This window comes from Equus caballus, chromosome 16, assembly GCF_041296265.1.
Source record: "Equus caballus isolate H_3958 breed thoroughbred chromosome 16, TB-T2T, whole genome shotgun sequence".
In the NCBI taxonomy this organism is placed as follows: Eukaryota; Metazoa; Chordata; class Mammalia; order Perissodactyla; family Equidae; genus Equus; species Equus caballus.
In genome coordinates, this window is record NC_091699.1 from 28,281,477 (window position 1) to 28,299,781 (window position 18,305).

At 42.8% G+C, this 18,305-nt stretch overlaps 1 protein-coding gene and 1 long non-coding RNA gene across 4 annotated transcripts in view; both read left to right on the forward strand.

Moving 5' to 3' along the window:
* The window catches only part of PDZRN3 (PDZ domain containing ring finger 3), a 234,540-nt gene that overhangs the window by 66,582 nt on the left and 149,653 nt on the right, over positions 1-18,305 (forward strand). The window lies entirely within an intron of this gene.
* The window catches only part of LOC138918204 (uncharacterized), an 86,331-nt gene that overhangs the window by 20,966 nt on the left and 47,060 nt on the right, over positions 1-18,305 (forward strand). The window contains exon 1 of the long non-coding RNA XR_011427234.1: positions 1-18,305. This exon is cut by the window's left edge and continues 20,966 nt beyond it; it is cut by the window's right edge and continues 20,083 nt beyond it. This is a non-coding gene — a long non-coding RNA (uncharacterized lncRNA).

An 18,305-nucleotide genomic window follows, 5' to 3' on the forward strand; every position in this document is an offset into this window, starting at 1 on the left:
AGACTGTCTCAAGTCCTAGCCTCTGCATCTTCCTGCTGTGTTACTTCTAGCAGCTTGCTTTACCTCTCTGGGCCTCAGTTGTTTCTTCTGTAACATTAGAATAATAATAATACCTCATAGGATGTTGTCAGAGTTCAGTTAGCTTTTAGAGCAGCAGTTGGCAAACCTTTTCTATAAAGGACCAGATGGTGAATATTTTTGGCATTTGGGACCATATGGTCTTTGTCAAGCCTAGTCTATTCTGCTGTAAGTTCATGGAAAATTCAGGCATTTGAAAATCTATTATTCATCATAGAAAATTTTCAGAAAAGCCCACAGTAGGCAAGTGGCCCTTGGTTTATAAATGAAATTGCATAAAATGGTAGCTATAAATGTTAGACTTCAGACTCCTAATTGTCAACACGATAAAATGCAGAAAAACAGGTAACTTTTTTTAAATACAGGGTTTTAATCTGTGTAAATGTGATTATAAGAACCATGTTCCTCCTGCAAGTCTGCTCAGCTTTCTCCTAAACACTACTTTTGATTTATCCAGTTCATCTACCCTTTTTTTTTAAATATAAAATATAATTTGGCAAGTTGCAGCCCATGGTTAAATAAGTACCACCAGAAAGTCTTAAAACAGTGTTTTCCATTTATAGAAAGAAGGGGTAAAGTGACTTAGAAATGCCGCACATTAACAGCGTTTAAAGGAGGTACCATTTGAAGGTATCTCCTCTTAAAGCAGACGCCCTTCATTCTTAAGGTGAGAAGTAACTGTGAAGTGTGTCTCAGAACCTTTTTTGGTAAAGAATTCTCTTCCTTCTCCTCAAATTAAAAAGAGAAAAAAAGTTAAAGTGCAAAAAGCCACGCCATCGTGCTCTCTCTTCAGACTCTGATTTGGAAAAAAAAAAAATGCCCGTGAGCATCCATTATGCCTCCGATTCTGTAAACTTCACATGCTATTGCACTCAATGAAGGCCAGAAAAAGTACATGGCATGCCTGGAACAGGGCTGACCTTGGTAAATATAGGTTTGTGGGCCCGGAGAATGGTTTTGTAACATGGTTCTCCAAAAGCAAATTGAGGTCTGAGTAATGACATATTTTGTCTGTAGTTAACAGGGAATGGGGCCTTTTTTGTTTATTTTTTCAAAGGGACTCTGGAAACCCTGTCTCATTTCGATCCAGTGAAACACCTCCTAACGTCAGGGGTTTCTTGGGTCAGTGTTTTATAGGAATCACATCTCATGGCCATGTTGTAACAGTGTCCTGCATTCACACACCCTCTACATTACATCCACCTCTGAGATTTCTTTGATTAGTTTTGATCCCGATTATTATTATGAAGTTCTCGTGACTATTTTATATCTGTTTGACATTAATTTATTAAGCGTCAGGTAACACCTGCTGTGTGCAGGATATAGAATGAGGGAGGGCATACAGAGCTGTCAGTTCTCTCATCTCTGAAAATGTGGAAGTCATGAGGATTCAGTCTTTTCTGTGCTGCTTTGGTGGTTAGAAATCGACTCAGATTTTTTTGACCAAAATTTATAAATCTCCCAGTGGATATTGGCAGTGGAGTTTGGAGAGCCAAATGGATCTTTTTGAAATTCAGCAAGCTCGTACGGATGCCTAATGAAAACAAAACAAAACAGCTTTTCCAGTAGAAAAGATGACTTGGGTTGCTCTGTGATATTAATTGTACCAAGTTGTGATTATTTGTTTAAAACTGCACCAAGAGATGAGGCTTGGGGACACAGGACTCAATGAGTTCAGGCTGAAATTTCCCAAACCCGGGCCTCATAAATAGCTAGACAAGTGCCTGCATTTGAAGACTGACTACAGCATCCTTTCCATTGTTCACCATGTGAAATGCATTGGTTTTCAGCAGTAGTTCAGTTCGGTGTTTCTCAGATAATACTGGTATCCTGGCAAGTGAATAGGCTAGTAATGTCAGACACTGAGAAATAAGGCTTCCACACTCAGGCGCCCACATGTTTAGGACACACTTGAGGGGTCTCCATTAGTGAATAGAAACAGTGTTTATTGTCCAGGAAGCCCGTGTTCCCTGCGCTCTGGTGTGAGCAGCGTCCTGTCCTTCTGCGAGGGCTGAGTCATCGGAGCCAGGATGCTCATTCCACTGGAGCCACCGGACAAAAAGGCCATTTGCTGTGGCCACAGCAATTGTGAAGGAGGGAGAAGGTGCCACAGCTCGTCTAAGAGGGGATGAGCCCTAATGGTTGAAAGGTTGGGAGGTCTCAGAATGTTTGCCACTTCTGTTAAGAACAGCTCCACAAAAGCAGTTTAGCAGATGTAGAAACAAAACATTATCCTGCCCGCAGATCAATCAAATCTCAGACCAAACACGTATTTTATTCAAGTATCCAGTTGACCAGTGAGAAGTAGAGTTCCTAACCCAAGGTAAGAAAGTCACTGTAGGAAGTTCACTATGTGGGGCCCTTTAGTTGGCTGTGTTATGCTAATAGAGGAATTCAGTGATTTTTCAAATGGTTTCCCCAGATGGGCTGTTTACATATTTGCTTGTCCTCTTTCCCTTGCTCCTCCTTGGTGTTCTCCTGTTTCTCTCAGTCAAACGTCATTTAGACCTTGCAAATAGATTTGAGTGTACAGGTGTGCCAAACCGACTTTGTACCCATGAGCCCTGACTCTTGTTTACAATCTCCGGGAGCCAGGGTGCTTCTGCATTAAGAAGCCTTAATCCTAATAATGCACTTTTCCTGACCGTGAGTGAGGCTCAGTCCTGGTTGTACTAACCCAGAAATATCCCTGTTCCAAAGCCTCTATCTCTGTATAATTCATCTGATGCTGATATAAAGGGATCCATCTGCCAAGGGCCATTTCCATCCCAAGATGATGAGAGAGCGGGTAGATATGATTGGCAGAGCCTACGAAGTTGTGTTTAAATTCCTTTGAATGAGTAGGTTGAGTATTCCCAGCTATGGAGCAAAGTGCATCTGACCTGCCATTGAGCAGATATGTTTAAATAATTTCCCAGTCCTTCTACCATATAGACGTGATGCAGGTTTTCTTGTGTAACGTCCTGTTCCCAACCTGTATGTAAAAATTGGGCTTCAGAGATTGTATTCCCAAACAAATCCTTGTGTGGTAGGGGAGCTCGCTGGGAGGGAAATACTGAGCTTCATGGTTGAATTCTGGACCTGACCCTTATCCCAATCATTCCATTTTTCTTCGCCTCTTTCTTCATCTGTAAAATGGGGACGTTAATAATACTAAGTGATAGGAGACTTGTGATCATCAAATTTGGAGGATATGTGTCAATTGCCCAGCACAGCACTTGGCACATAAAAGGCACTCTGCAAAGTGTTTTTCTTCTCTTGAGGTTTTAAGGGAAAAGATGGTAAGGTTTTGAGGAACAGAGTTTTAAGGCTTACTGGGTTCAAGTCACGTTAACACCTACAGATTGTTGGTTCCCTTGAGAGCAGATGCTGTCTGGTGCAGACTCTGGGGAGATGTCCCCGGCAGAGAGAGCCCCCTATGCTGACTCCATTGTGTGAGGGACAGTGGGCCGGGCTGCTGCTGCCACCCGTGGCAGAAGATGCTCTGCATGATTTGTAAATGAACCATCTGCTCCCCTGTCCTCCATGAGTGTAAACATTGATTCTAAGGAAGCACTACGATAATACTGGGGTGGGTCATTTTCTAGTTGTTTAGGTTTTTGTTTTGTTTTAATTGCACGCGTGTTGAAACTATATGCCAGCCTTTCCAGACTTCAGTCATTCACACACCACCTTCAGTTCTTCTGCTATCCTTACTGTTATTAATATTTTTATTTAAATGACTCTTTTTAAATGTAGATTTATATTGGAAGGAAACAATCTCTTCCTTACCTCAGTGGGAAACTGTCATGTGCAGGGACTATTTGGTGGCTTTTAGGTGCCATGAAAACAGTGTCTTCACATTACCTGAAGGCTCATGTAAGGCCTGCACTCTGGTACAAAAGGGAGGTTAACAAGCGTGAGACATGTTTAAGATGTGTTAGCACCAATCGGAGAGCTTCTCCTCAATGTAAACTTCTTAGACAACTTCTGAAGGGTTTTGTTTGGATTCCTGTGTCAACATATTTTGTAGATTAGACCCCGTTTAATGCCGTAACCTTGTCTTTTATTAACATCCTTATCATTAGGGGTCCCATTCCTCCCTCTCCTGGACCATAAAATAACATTGGAAAGAAGAGGAAACAAAAGTCAACGTCTTGCTGGGCCAAAACTGTCAAACTGTATTTTTAAGAAACACAGATTTGAGTAACCCATCCTCAGTTAAAGCCTTCAGGCTGGGAAGGACATTGTCAACCAGGCAGAAATGTATTCCTTCCAAACTCACTGAAAGACATCAGCCAGAGAATGGCCATGCGCAGCCCCTGGCTATCTGTGGCCCCCGGGGTGTTCTGATGGCCTGGTGTACCTGGGGGCTTCTGGAGGATAGGAGCCCGTCTCAACACCACTCTAGCATTTGTCTTGCGTTCTAAGCCTTAGTGATATGCATGGAGCAGACTCCAGAATCGAGTATTGGGCAAACTTGGAGCATCCAGCAGCTTGCCAAGCAGACCCGTCCCGTGTCCTTGGAAGGATTTTGTGTTCGTCTTGCACAGGCTCTCAAGCAGTACGGATCTCAGGTGTTTCTGCCTTGTGGGGTCAGTGATGAAACTCACAGGCTCATGAGAGCGTACAGTTGAGGAGGTTATTGTAAAGCTTGCACAGCATATTTAGGTGAAGTTTGAGCTCCCCCCCCCCATTTGCATTTATAAGGGTTGAGGGAGCCGCTGTGTTTGCCTTGGAATGCATTCTCCGCAGGCTGGGGGCCTTGACCTCTCCCCTCACCTTACCAGCCCTGGGGGCCCAGCCCATGACCCCTGGAGAGAGACTGGACAGGACAAGGAATAGGAAGGAGAGTGTGCATGGTCACACTTGTGGGCCTGGGCGAAGACCAGCAAGGGATGAATCGTTTAATTCGTTTTGCCTGCTTTTCTATTCTGACTGAATGGTACTCTGGTTACTAGAATCTGGGGGGAGGGGATTATTATGTTAGATTAAAAAAATGTAGTTTCCAAATAATGATATTTTTAACCATGCACTGCTAGTTATATCTTACAAAGAATTATCATACTGTGTAAAAATTAGGATATTTAAACTAATATTTCATAACTTTTCTTTTTTTTAATTGCCTGCTGGCTTTCCAGATATGCTCCTGAGGTTTCTCCCCCGACGTGTCCACGCAGCGTTCCCTGCTCAGTAAAGAGCTGGCCAAGGATTTTCTATTCATCGTATAAAAATAACTGGTTATACTGCAGAGGGCTGCTTTTGGAAACAGAGTTCAGTCCTAAAGAAAAAACACATATTAAAGATATAAACTATTTTTACAGTTTGTGAAAGAGCACATACAGAAAAATATGTGACAGAGTGAGATTCCACCAACTAGAGATAACCCCTGTGGATATTTGGGTGTTCCCTCTACTCTTTTATTTTTATGCATAGAAAAAAGGATTGAGATCAAACCATTTAACTTGCTCTGTGTTTTCCTATTTTTGCTCTTTCTCCTTGTCTGTCAGACACAAGTTGAACTAAATGATGTTTAATGTTCTAAAACTCACTGATTACAGAGTTAATTAAATGATTTAAAATGCAGTCTTAAAACCTCACTAAACTGTCTGCCTTTTTGAATCAATATGACAACATAGTCTCCCATATCTTTAAACATTCTTCAGAAATATGTCAATCATTAGATATAAGATATGACATTTAAATATTAAATGGAAGAAAATAGCCAATGAGGTTAATTGATTAAAAATGCTGAGATACATTCTAGATTTGTTACTTTTATTTATAACCACTAATTTGACTACATAGTTTTCAATATGAGGCCTTGGGTTTAAAATCTATCATTATTGGGGCTGGCCTGGTGGTTTAGCGGTTAAGTTCACATGCTCCACTTTGGCAGCCCTTGGTTCACAGGTTCAGATCCTGGGTGCAGACTTACACACCACTCATCAAGCCATGCTGTGGCAGCATGCCGCATATAAAGTAGAGGAAGATTGGCACAGATGTTAGCTCAGGGACAATCTTCCTCAAGCAAAAAGAGGAAGGTTGGCAACACGTTAGCTCAGGGTCAATCTTCCTCACCAAAAAAAAAAACTATCATTATCAACCTAAATTAGGAATAAAGAATAACCACACACTCAATTTTTATTACCACCACAAGAACGAAGGATTCAAACCATAAGATGAGAAATAGACACAGAAATCCAGTTCCCTAACTTAGTTCCAAGCAAAGATAATTCAGATTTTATTAACTTGAAGCAGCTGTTGTCTTTAATACGGTACTTCCCCCCCCCCCCCCGGAAATCGAAAAGGTCTTATAAAATAAAGAATACTTGTGTTGTTTCTTTTTAAAACCAGCTGGCTTTCCATCATTGAGCTGTTTTTGAGTTCAGAAACCCCAGGCTCTGATGTTTTCCTTGTGAAGGAGCTGAGAGGGAAGGAGGGGACAGGGAACAGGCTTTGACCACCCTGTGCAGGGTCCAGCCACAGTGGTGGGGGCCTGGGGGAAAACAGACAGACAAACCCTCCTACCTCTGCCTTTTTCTGATTTCCCCGACACCAGCCCTGCTGCTGTGTGTCTCACCATCATAAACCCTGCCCTGTACGGGGACTCAGTACCAGGCACTGAATCACTGCCCCAGCATCTCCGCAGGGACAAATGGGGAAGACCCTTGGGGCTGGCAGGTACAGTTCCTGGGCTGCTTGTGCAGCCTCACTGTGTGACTTTAGCATCCTTCAGAGAGCCGCTCAGACCACATTCTGTCCGACTTGCCTTTGATTCCTGGCATGAAATCATCTCAAGCACTGGGTAGTTTTCCTTGCCCTGGGTAAAATTTAATTAATGTCTTCTTTGTCCACCTGTTTTGTCCACCATTTTATTCTCAGCCCTGGGCACCATGGCCGGTCCACAGGAAGCCCTTAGTAAATATTCAGTCAAGGAAAAAAATGACCTTTGGACAGGTCATTTTACCTCTCTTTGCTTTATTTAGATATCTTAAATCTCTTGATAAAAATATGTAAATTTCAATAGCTGTCTTTGGGGAAGCATCACACTACATTTGCCAACAGAAAAGGGACAAAATTATAGTATTCTTTATATTAAATATTTACTATATTTTTATATAATTTTTATATTATTATAAGATTATATAGTCTTTTATATAAGTTTTATGTTATTAATGTCTGAAACCATTTTTGGCAAAGTCTTAACTTTCTGTTCAAGTTTTTCTTTTTTTTTTTCCTTTTTCTCCCCAAAGCCCCCCAGTACATAGTTGTATATTCTTCGTTGTGGGTCCTTCTAGTTGTGGCATATGGGATGCCGCCTCAGTGTGGTTTGATGAGCAGTGACATGTCCGCGCCCAGGATTTGAACCAACGAAACACTGCAGCGGAGCGCGCGAACTTAACCACCCCACAAGTTTTTCTTTTAAATGAAAACTTTCATAGATTATTATATAGATAATAGATAATGTAGCCATAGATAACATTCATATGTTTATTATGTTTATTTCCTTGGTGTTTAAGCCACTCTTAAAAATTTCAGAGAGCGAAGAGAGTTTGTAATTATTATGCTCATTTTTAAAGATGAGGGTTTTGAAAGTTAAGAGGATTTCTGATGTCAGTGGTGGATTTGGGAAAGAAAATTGGGGGTTGGGGGGCATTTTCAGGAATTTTCTCTTGTGAATCCTTGAGTGTATTTTGGAATTATTGCCTTTTCTGAATCCCTTTGCCCTCTTCAGTGATGAGCACGGTCCCCTGCATGTATTAAGTGTTGGACATAGGTTTGAATTTATGTATGTATTTAGTTATACATAAGGATGTGGAAGAAAGATGGAAATCCAGCTATAAATGGTTTCGTAGTTCAGCCTATTCTTTTTACTTTTATACATTTTAAGCAATAGTTGCTTTAAATTGAGAAGTAGAGAACCAGGATTATCATTCGCCTCATGTCCTGAGCTTGATTCTTTTCATAGAGTTTCCCTTCTCCTACTATGTAAATTCATTGTGTATATTTTCTGTCAGCTTTATCTTTCCAAAGTTTAGGACTTTGAGACATGGTCTTGATTCAGACTCAAGTGATATGGAATTGGAGGTCATCATGCTGGAGCAAGTCTGGAGACAACCCTTATTTTTCATAAAGAAAGGGTATGCCAGGGAGAACAATCGTTTTTACAAAATCTTAGTGGGAAAATTTTAATTACAAGAGAATTGAACTGTTTCTAAACATCCTGGACTGTAGGAATCTCTGCAAGTGAGGGTTCTCCCTATGGGTTTGTGGGTTCAGAGTTTGGCTCTGCGTTTCAATAACGTTTGCAGCTGTTTTATTTCCTTGTTCTACTCCGAGAACAAAGGTGTTCCTTCTGAGAGCTTCTCCAAGCCCTCATACTCAAATTTTCATCATCGTCCCAAGGGACATGGCTAGGTTTTAGTAACTAGTGCTTGTTCTAGGAGAACAAAATGGTGGCTCCAAAATGTTTCTTAAAAATGTCAGTGATTATGCTATAATCATCTCCCCTGAAAGAAAAAAAAAATTGCTGGCTCTGATTCAAAAAAATAACACTTTGGCTATAAATCCCTAATTGCCTCTGAAAAGCAAAAACAGATATGTTTAATTTTTCTATCCCCTCTGCAACTTATCTGCTTTGTCTAGTGATTAAGGCAGGCGACAGCCAGTCAGGCCTGTTGGAATCTGGTCCCTTCCCCACCACTCAGGGCTTTGGCTCAGGCCTCACAACGTGCTTGGCCCTGCTAAATGCATCAGCTTAGAAAACTGTGGGTCTGCCAAGACTCCTTCTGCTGAGAAATCACCAAGACACTGAAGACGATTGTGTGAAAGACGCCGTGGTCACTGCCTTGTCCCAATTAGTGAATATGGATGTGATAGTTGGGAATTCTGGAATCTGGCATATTTATTTCTCTTACCTTTACGTCTTGAAAGTCTTTCCAGGTTGGGATGTATAGAACTCTACCTGAATTTTTTAAACCACTGCATGGTATTTCATTGGATAGCCATTTCCCTATGAATGTGCATTAAAACTGTTTCTAATTTTTCACCGTTACAAGCAACGCAGCAGAACATGCTTACATGAACAATGATGATGATGACAGCAACAACAAGCAAACGCATGTTCTTATAACTGGTGTGTGTGTGTGTGTTTTAATCCTCACAACAATCCTGTGAGATAGGTATTCTTATTATCCTCATTTTATATTTGCGTAAAATGAGGCCCAGAGAAGTTTTTTAACTTGACTAAGGTAAGAGAGCTAGTAAGTTTCATGGCTGGGATTTGAATCCAGATAGAACCTTAAAGCTATGTATAAAACTGTTAAAATACATGTTCCTCTTCCCTGGTTCTTTCTCCTGCCCTAAATGGTGGCCATTACTCAGCCTCAGTCGTTGGCACTCTGTTCTTCCATCTCGAAGCTACGTCTAGTCTTCAGCCAGCAGCTCTGTGCTGGTGCCGCCCAGACTCCTGGCTCCGTTTGCCTCTCTGCCTCTCCAGCTGCCAGTGAGATATTTGCTTACACTGGTAGGTTTCTTGCTCCGCAGCGCCCATTCTCTCTCGTTCTTGTTGCCCATGTGCCCCCTGTGGCTCTGGTCAGAATGAGCTCCCTTGTGTGTAGACGTGTGCCATGCAAATGTCAGCATCTCTCCTCACCTGGCCATGCCCTTCTCATCTATCCCAATCCTTCCATTCCTTTGTCAGAGCTCGAGATACCCACCTCCCTGTCACTTTTGCCAACCAGCCTCTCCAGCCTGTATTGATGTTTCTCTCTTTCTGTCCTGAAATCTTGCAGTGGAATGTGAGCTGTGGAGTCAGAGGGCCTGGGTTCAAATACCAGGTCTGCGTTACTTAGCTTTGCTGACTTTTGCCTTCCTCAGCTATCAAATGGGAATAACACTTCTTACTTCGTGGAATAAATGAGATAATTTTGTAAACAATGCTAATTATCTTTTCACTGCTATTTTACATTCTCAAAACACTTTCCCCTCTCTGTAGCCTCTGTATTAGCCCTGAATTATTCTATTTTGCATGTTAGTTTTGGCTCTTTAATTTGCTGGGGCTTGAGTCACCTGATGCTTCTCTGTCCACAGAGAATCAAGCCGCAGTGGTGAGCAGAGAGAAGGTCTTGTTTATTCCTGAGTACTGATGGCTGAGGCTGCATGGGTCATCCTGCCGGGCTACTGTGCACCGCTGTTTATCCATAAATGGAAACATTTACCTTAATTCAGAAGAACTGTTTTCCAAATACCATATTTGAGTATCTTCAAATTCCAAACAGTTTATTAATCATACTTCTTCCAAGCAATGGCACCTATTTTCCCTGGGCAAATATTCTGTAGGCAGACATCTAGATCGTTCCAATTAGAATTTGCTAAATAACACAGTGATGACTTAGTAGTAATATTTTGCATAATCTTTCATTTTCTGCAGAATCTAGTTGATAAAAACGAACAGTCCTTTTGAAAGCTAATATGGACACACACACACACACACACACACACACACATACCATAAATATCTGCTCTTTATAGTTTATACTTTCCCAGGGAAGAAGATACCCTAATTTTATAGGATCATGAGGAATAAGTGAGATAATTGTGTAAGCTCCTCAGTGAACCTACTGTTTAGATCCAGTTATTACCCAATTAAAGTTAGTCATTAAGACGCTTCATGAAGGGGAAAATTTTGCGCTTTAGGAAGTAACGAGGGTAGATAAAGTATGATGGTGATGACTTTGAGAGCCCTTACTCTGTCCAGGGACTGTTCCACGGTATGTAGGTATTCATGCACACGTTCACACCTTTAATTCCACGAGAAATCCAAGAGGCAGTGTTCAGGTGAGGAGACTGACGTCCAGAGAAGATGTGTAACCATGGGGACAGAAGAAGGGAGCTTGAGAAGGAAGTCAGCACCTGACTGTGCTCCAGGGGACTCAAGTGTTTCCCTTTGTAGAATGGACCCTGAACTCAGAGAGGACTGTCCCCAAGGAAGGAGAGAGAGGCACTGCGGGGACTGGAACATCATAGGCATCAGAGTCACTTGGACATGGTTGAGTGTTTTAGCTCAGCCGCTTCCCAGCAGTGTGGCCTTAAGTGAGTTACTAACCCTCTCTGGGCCTCAGGTTCTTCAGTGAGGCATTAGGGGGAAGATAACAGCCATTGTGTTGCTATGAAAAAGTAAATAATTGTATCCTTGTTAGTCTACTGCTTCAAGGTCGTAGCACCCAAGTATGTCCCTTTACCACTTTCAGGATTTTCTTTGTGTCTTCTAATATTGGAATTAGGAAAATTATTATGTAAGTTTCAAATGTAGCCAAAGGAATATGGAACAACCATAGCGGTTACTTACATTCCTTGGAGATCATGATTTTTGCTACATTTGCTTTTCTTTGCTTCCTCCCTCCTTCTTTCTACAATGAAGTATCCTTCAGTATCCATCTCTAAAAACACAAACACTGCCTTACCTAGGCACAATACAAGTGACAAAATTAAACCTAAACTGAAAATGAGAGATACTATAAGTTTGGAAAATATTTAAAAACATGATTTCTCTATAGTTTATGATTTTGTGTTCATTTTTTTGTTGTAAGAATGATCAAACCTAAAGGTATTGTGTATGCCTTTTTGTTGTGCTTGCTTTCCTTAAATTTATTTTTCATCGGATACTATATTCAAGTTTTCAATGTGTTCAAGATCATTGAATAGTGACTAAAACATAGATGTGGGCATATTCTAGTAAGTGCTGACGTTTTACCATAATGGACTGGAAGTTTTTCAAGGAGTAAATACTGTGGAAGACAGACACCACCCCACTCCCAGCTCTGGTTGATCCTGTTCCCTCCCTCCCCAGGTGCCTAAGAGCTATTCTGAAGTTGGGGTGTGACTTTCCTATCTCTATGCATTATTAAAGACTATTTCTGGAATTGACAGACATTTTCTTAGATTGGTAACAGTCAGATATGAAAAACAATATTCCTTCATTTCTTATAGTAGCCCTTGAGTAGGTAATATTACTATCCCCATTTTACAGATGCAGAAACTGAGGCTTCAGAAAGTCAACATGACCTGACTAAGATTACAAAGCTTGTAAGTGGAGCAGCCAGTGTGGGGCCCTGGTGGTCTGCCTTGAAAGTCTGTGCTCCAGTCACAAGGCTGTACTGTTTCTCTTCCTTGTGACCTGTAAGGTTAAGATGAACATGAACCGTAGTGGAACCTCACCGGAAGAGCATATAGTGGCAAGTTTACAATCTTTAGTCTGGGGACAAAGCACGTTTTTAGTGGAGTGGAATATTCGATATGGAATTGAGGGCATTGGTAAAGAGCGATGCTAAGAAATAGAGGGGAGAGCTGTAATGCAGAAATGCACATTTGACCCTGTTTTTTAAAGAACTTGAAGATGAAAACTTTACTATTTAGAGTGGGGCTTCCTAAGCATGATCTCCTTTGTGTTGAATTTAAAGTGAGGCATCTATCCCAGCTTACAGATGAGGAAGCAAAGTCCAAACAGAGCACCAGTTTCCTCGGTGTGACTGGCATTCCCAGTGGGTTGTGTTTCCAACTGCTGGAAGTGGGCACATTCTGCTGTGCACGGCCTGTGGGAAGGGGAGGTTGCAGCCATCTCTGCTCTCAGTTGCCTGAGACCCTGTGAGCCAGAACCAGTCTCTCACCAAGCAGTAGCCAGGTGGACTACTGCGCATGCAGTGAGGTTTAACTGGCGTGCTTGTTCTAAGTGATGTTGCTTCACCTTGACAGTGAATGACGTTACAATTCTTACCACTTTAAACGTGAGTTGTGATGATGACAGACGCAGAAAAATAAACCATAGTTCCTTGAGAGCCTCTGCAACTCTTTTCTGTACTGTTAGACTTTAACTAGTTTTCTTTCTGATACTCTCATGATAAACATTGAAAAGAAGAACATTTCTGCAAATTCTTCTTCTGCAGGGCAGAGACACTTTGGGGCATCATTGTCCATAGGACCCTCGACCCAACAAATCTTCTGATTTCTGAGGCAGACCCAGATGCTGACTTTATTGATTTTCTTGAACATCATCCATCCTTTTCTTGCCGTCATCAGTGGCACTTGTATTTCTTTCTAATACACAAACTTGATATTAGAGAAAGACATCTTTGGATGGCAGCTGCGGGATACAGGTTGGCCTTTATTTTTAGAAAGTAGTACTTAATGCACAATAAGAAACTTGCTCTGGGGGTCGCTGCTTGCAGTCATGGAAAATGTCTGCTGTGGTGAGACTTAGCTTGAAGCTGTACAGGGCAGGTCTGCTCTCGGGCAACAAGTGGTTTTCAGTTTTGAACAAGCCCTGAATCAGCTGGGGAACTTTGAAATAAAGACTGAAGCCCAGGCCCCACCTTTGGAGATTTCTGCTTTAATTGATCTAGTGTTGGACGAGGTATTGGTAGTTTTCAAAGCTCTCCGGGTGTTTATACTGTGCAGCCAGGACTGAGAACCAGTGCGCTAGAGCAGTGGCTCTCCAGCTTGACCGTGCAGCAGAATCTCCTGGAGGGCTTGTCAAGACAGAGACCACTGGGCTGCACCCGCAGAGTTTCTGGTTCAGGAGGTCTGAGGTGGGGCCCAAGATTGTGCGTTTGTAACAAGTTCCCAGCTGATGCTGCCAGTTCTGGAACCCGCTTTGAGAACCACTGGCCTAGAGGAATCTTTCTAGTAACTTTATATGATTCTATTACAGGAAAAAAAAAAGTGATGTCAACACAAATACCCAGTGTTGCTTTTAGTAGGTAACTGCTTTAGGCACAGATATTAAAATATTATACTTTCTCATTCCTAGGCAAGTTGGACCGTTAGTTTTTTTTCAAATCAGTATTCTCTCTAGCAGATAGCTAGAGACCTAAGATCCAAAAGGAACTGGATTAAAGGCAGGTTAAACGATTAAAAAATGAAAGAAAGAAAATGTCGCGAGGGTCTATAGAATGTTACTCAGGCTAGCAAATTACGCATGAGTTGTGCAGCTTTGCTGAGACACGTAGCTTGGGAAAAGATGAGTGAAAACACTTATAATCTTCTAGACAGCATGAAATATGGCACAGGAGTACAAAGATGAAGATAAACATGGGACTTGGGCCCCTAAAGGGGGCAGTTTAGCTGCAGAATGTACAGTGTAGGGCTGGATGTATGTATTTATTTAAATGGACACCCTAAATTTCTTTTTATCCGATTGCTGGGATTTCTCCTAGTCCTGTTTCCTTTTCCAAACACTTCCCTCAGTCTTCAAGTGGAACACCCATGATGAACCGTTTGGCGGTCCAGGATGCCATCTCTTCTGTGTACCAGGGGTGCACTTGCTGCCTTGCTGCCCGTTTGTCTTCGCCTGACCTTTATGGAAGAGTGAACTTGTCAAAGCCGCTGGTCTGTGTCCATGTCGTTGGCCTTGCAGGATTGGGCTTTGAACCCAAGCAACGGAGCAGCTTGACTCACTCTTCCTTCCTACCATGCAACTTCGCTCGGGTAAAGTGCCCCGTGCTGGCTGATAGAGAAGAAAAGAGCCCATTCTATCCGTCTGACAGACCTTAATTAATAGTAATCATGAAAATTGAAGTCGTGCACTGCCGTGGCATTCACCATTGTTGTATGAGCAATTCCTGGACCTCGCGAACAGAGCACCCCTTCTTCTGCAATTAAATGAAAAATAATGCATCACTTCAGCTTTAAGGAAGGAAATGTTCAAGTGCAACCTCTGTATAATTAAGCTTAACATTCTTATCAACAGAAAGTGATTGTACTTGTGTTCAGAGGCGAGAAGAGTGATGCCACCGAGCATTTGACCTCCCAAAAGAAAATGGTTCTCGTGATGTTTGCCGTCCCACTGACAGCCAGCTTTGTGCTTGATGTGGGGCAGGTGCCATTTTGTCTCTTTTCCGGCTGTTTGACAGTTCTTTCTCGTCACTTCTCGGGACTGTCTTTGTAGCATTTGCCTGTCTGTCATTTCTTCTTGTCTTCCGTTACCTTGTCTGCTTTCCTGCTTTTCATTTTACTTTTTCTCTTCTTTGGTAAGAATCGCTTTTCTCAACTTGGACATGCTGGTTTTCTGACAGGTAAAACCAAAACAGTCCATTTAATTTCTAGCCGAAACAGGTGTTGAGTGATTGACCCTATCAAGTGGCTCACTCCAGAAACCTCATTTACTCCTAGCTTCTTTATTACCCCTCATAATTCATTAGCTTAATAAAATGCACGTGTGAAAGGCAGAGGCAGGAACGACCGCTACACAGTGTGGACGTCTGCCCACTGCCCCCCGCCACCGCCCTATCCCAGGGATGGGAGGGGCTGAGCTCCCGATGGGAGAGTCAAGCCTCCAAGATCTGATGCTATGAAGAGCTGAAAACCAGGGAATGCTCCAGAGTCACCTTCCTTCTCTGCCATGGCACATTGAGTGTACGCCTCTCATGGAAAAGCCACTTGCATTCCCTTCAGTGGAGTCCTAGAGACATAAAATGTTTCTGTATTCTGCTTCATGATTCCCAGCAGTCCCAAAATATCCAATATTTTTCGGCTGGTTACAGAAAACTTCCAAGTCCCCAAACATCATCAGAGAAAGCCCCAGACCCCAAGTTGCCAGTTTGGGGCATAGAGTACTTTCTCTCTCTCACTAGCATCTGTGGTTGGCTGGTGGATACCAGAGGCCCATAGAAGAAGAGGCAGGGGTGGTGGTGTCCCAGTCTTAATTTAGGTCTAGCAAATGTCTGAAGCTCCCCACCCCGTTAACCTTTTCGCCAAAGCCCAGACTCCTCTTGCCACGCACTCCCCCACCTCTTCGTTCCTAAACCCCTGTGTGTTATGAAGGAAATGAAATCCATATGTTTCTGATTCATTTACATGTAGCTCATCAAAATGTAGTTTTGTAAGAGCTCTTTGGTGTCCAAGAAGCATTTGGAGGCTTTTTATGAGACTCTTAACCCCCCTCTTACCCCCCGCCTTTCCCCTTAGGAACCAGGATGTTGGGACTTGCCAAGAGTAAATAAAATCAAGCCTTGGGGTTAACTCTGTCGTTGGTGTGACCCACCAGGCTTCAGCGGACTCACAGCTTCAGCAACAAGAAAAAGACTCTCTTTACCCTTTTTAAGGTGCCAGGGAAAGTGGCACTAATCCCACTTAAACCCCACGTGGCAGTGAGTTTGGTCTCACCCTCAGCCTCTCTTGGAAGCAGGCTGTTGACTCCACACGTTGTTTTCCAGCTGAGTCTCTTCCCTCTGGCCCGTGAGCAAAGAGCAAGTAGGAGAGCAGATGGCTGCTGGCTGGACCAGCTCGGAGGAGCGGCTTCTGACAGTGATTCCACCTCCCTCCGCGAACGGTCACTAAGGTATAGCTCTGTGACTTTCCCAGCCACAGATGGTGATCGAGGGGTTTCCTTTGCACCAGTGACTTCAGTCTTTTTGCTGGGACGGTGACAGAGGCGCCCACAACTATAAACTGGGCTTCAGGACAGCATTGCCCTCATTTAATGACATTTTTGAATGTTTCGTTTTTCTTCATCAAGAAAGGCTTATAAACTTTAAGGAAAAAATGACCTCCTGCCTTTAAGACTCCAGTGCTTTTAGTCTGCAAAACCACAGAAATGAGATGAATCAACCCATTTCCAAAGTTGGGTTAGTGAGAGGTTGTGGAGTGTTTTTCTCCTTGATCCTAAAGATGATGAATTCTGGAAAGCCATTCAAGAACTTAAGATTCCTCAGTTGGGCTACTGTCGTGAGTAGGGTGGAAGGAATTCTGCCCTCGTCTTTCACGTCCTGGCTTGTTTCCCTGACTCCAGATGGTGCTGGGCCTTTTGGGAGCCAAAACCTGGGCACATGGATAGGCGGAGGCCTGTTGTAGGGAGCGAAGCTGGGCCTGACTTCACCCTGCCTTCCAGCTGCTGAACTCAGGCTCTTTCCAGAGTGCGTGTATTTCTTCACGTGGACGCTCACAATGCAGTAAAAATCATCTGCTCATTCATCAGTTACATCGACAAAGGATGAGTCTGCAGAAGCGTGCTTCGTCTTCCAGGACACAGAATTTGATAAAGTCGGTGCTTGGTGTCAACATGAAGACCATACAATTAAATATTATACATATACATTTTGTGTCTGTGTAAGCGGGGGAACCATTCTCAGCGGAATTTTTAAGTCCTTAACAGCAACTGTAAAACGTTTTAGGCAAATTGGAGAAGAGTCTGGATCATGTCTCGTGAGACCTTGAAATCTGAGCTTCACCTGAAGTCCTATAGCAGGGAAAACCACTGCTCAAAACGCTTGTGTTGAAGCTGTTTTCTCACTGGTGGGAGGGCGTGGCAGAAGTGTGCTGGGTTTTTGGGTTAGTTATTTCTCAAAGTGAAGAAGCCAGTACTTCTGTGATCTTAGGACTGACAGCTGTCAGTCCATCACAAAAGTGTCTTCAAGTGGCTTAAAGTTCACCTAACAGTGAGGACCATTGGCTGCATGAGTGGCGGGTGAGATTTTCTTCATTTTGCACTGCCTCCAGCTGGCCCTTACTTTTCAGTAGTATATATCACCTTAGGTTTACAGATAACCAAGCACTATATGAATTATCTGTTTAATTCCCTCTGTGTCTCCTAGTACTGTCATGTCAGGTGGAGAGAGAGAAGTTGAGTTCATCCAGTGAATTTTACCCAGGGTTATTCACTGACCGAGTTGCTCATTTATTCAGTAGATATCGAGGGCCTTCCCTGGGCGTGGCCTTCTTCTGCATGCTGGGAAATAGTGTCCAGATGTGCTCTCTGCCCTCACATAGCCTCTGTTATTGTGAGTGGAGCATACATTCCGGTGGTCACACAAGGAGTGGCAGAGCCAGATGGGAAACCTGGACCTTCAGCTTTGTTTAGAAAGTGGTGACTTTCCTCCCCACTCACACCGTAGCTGACTTCCCTCAGAACAGCCTTTCTACCACCACGTGGAAAAAACTCTGCATTGCACTCAGCAAAACCCCCACACTAAAATCTAAGGCTTTGAGAGAAAAGCATTTTCATCAGAATTTTGTGGTGGCCAAGAAGTTTAAAGACCCGGGGATTTTTGTCCTCATGTTCAGAGTGGTTTCTCGTTGAGACTGTCTCCAGGATTGGAACTTCTAGGGTGAGCGAAATGCAATTTCCTTTTGTCATAGGGCAGAATGGTGGAATATTGGCCATTCCTTATGGCTGAGTCTGGTGCATTTCTTTCCTCTTTGCACCTGCTGTGTAGCTGCTTAATAACCATAATCAGAATTGCTCTGTATGT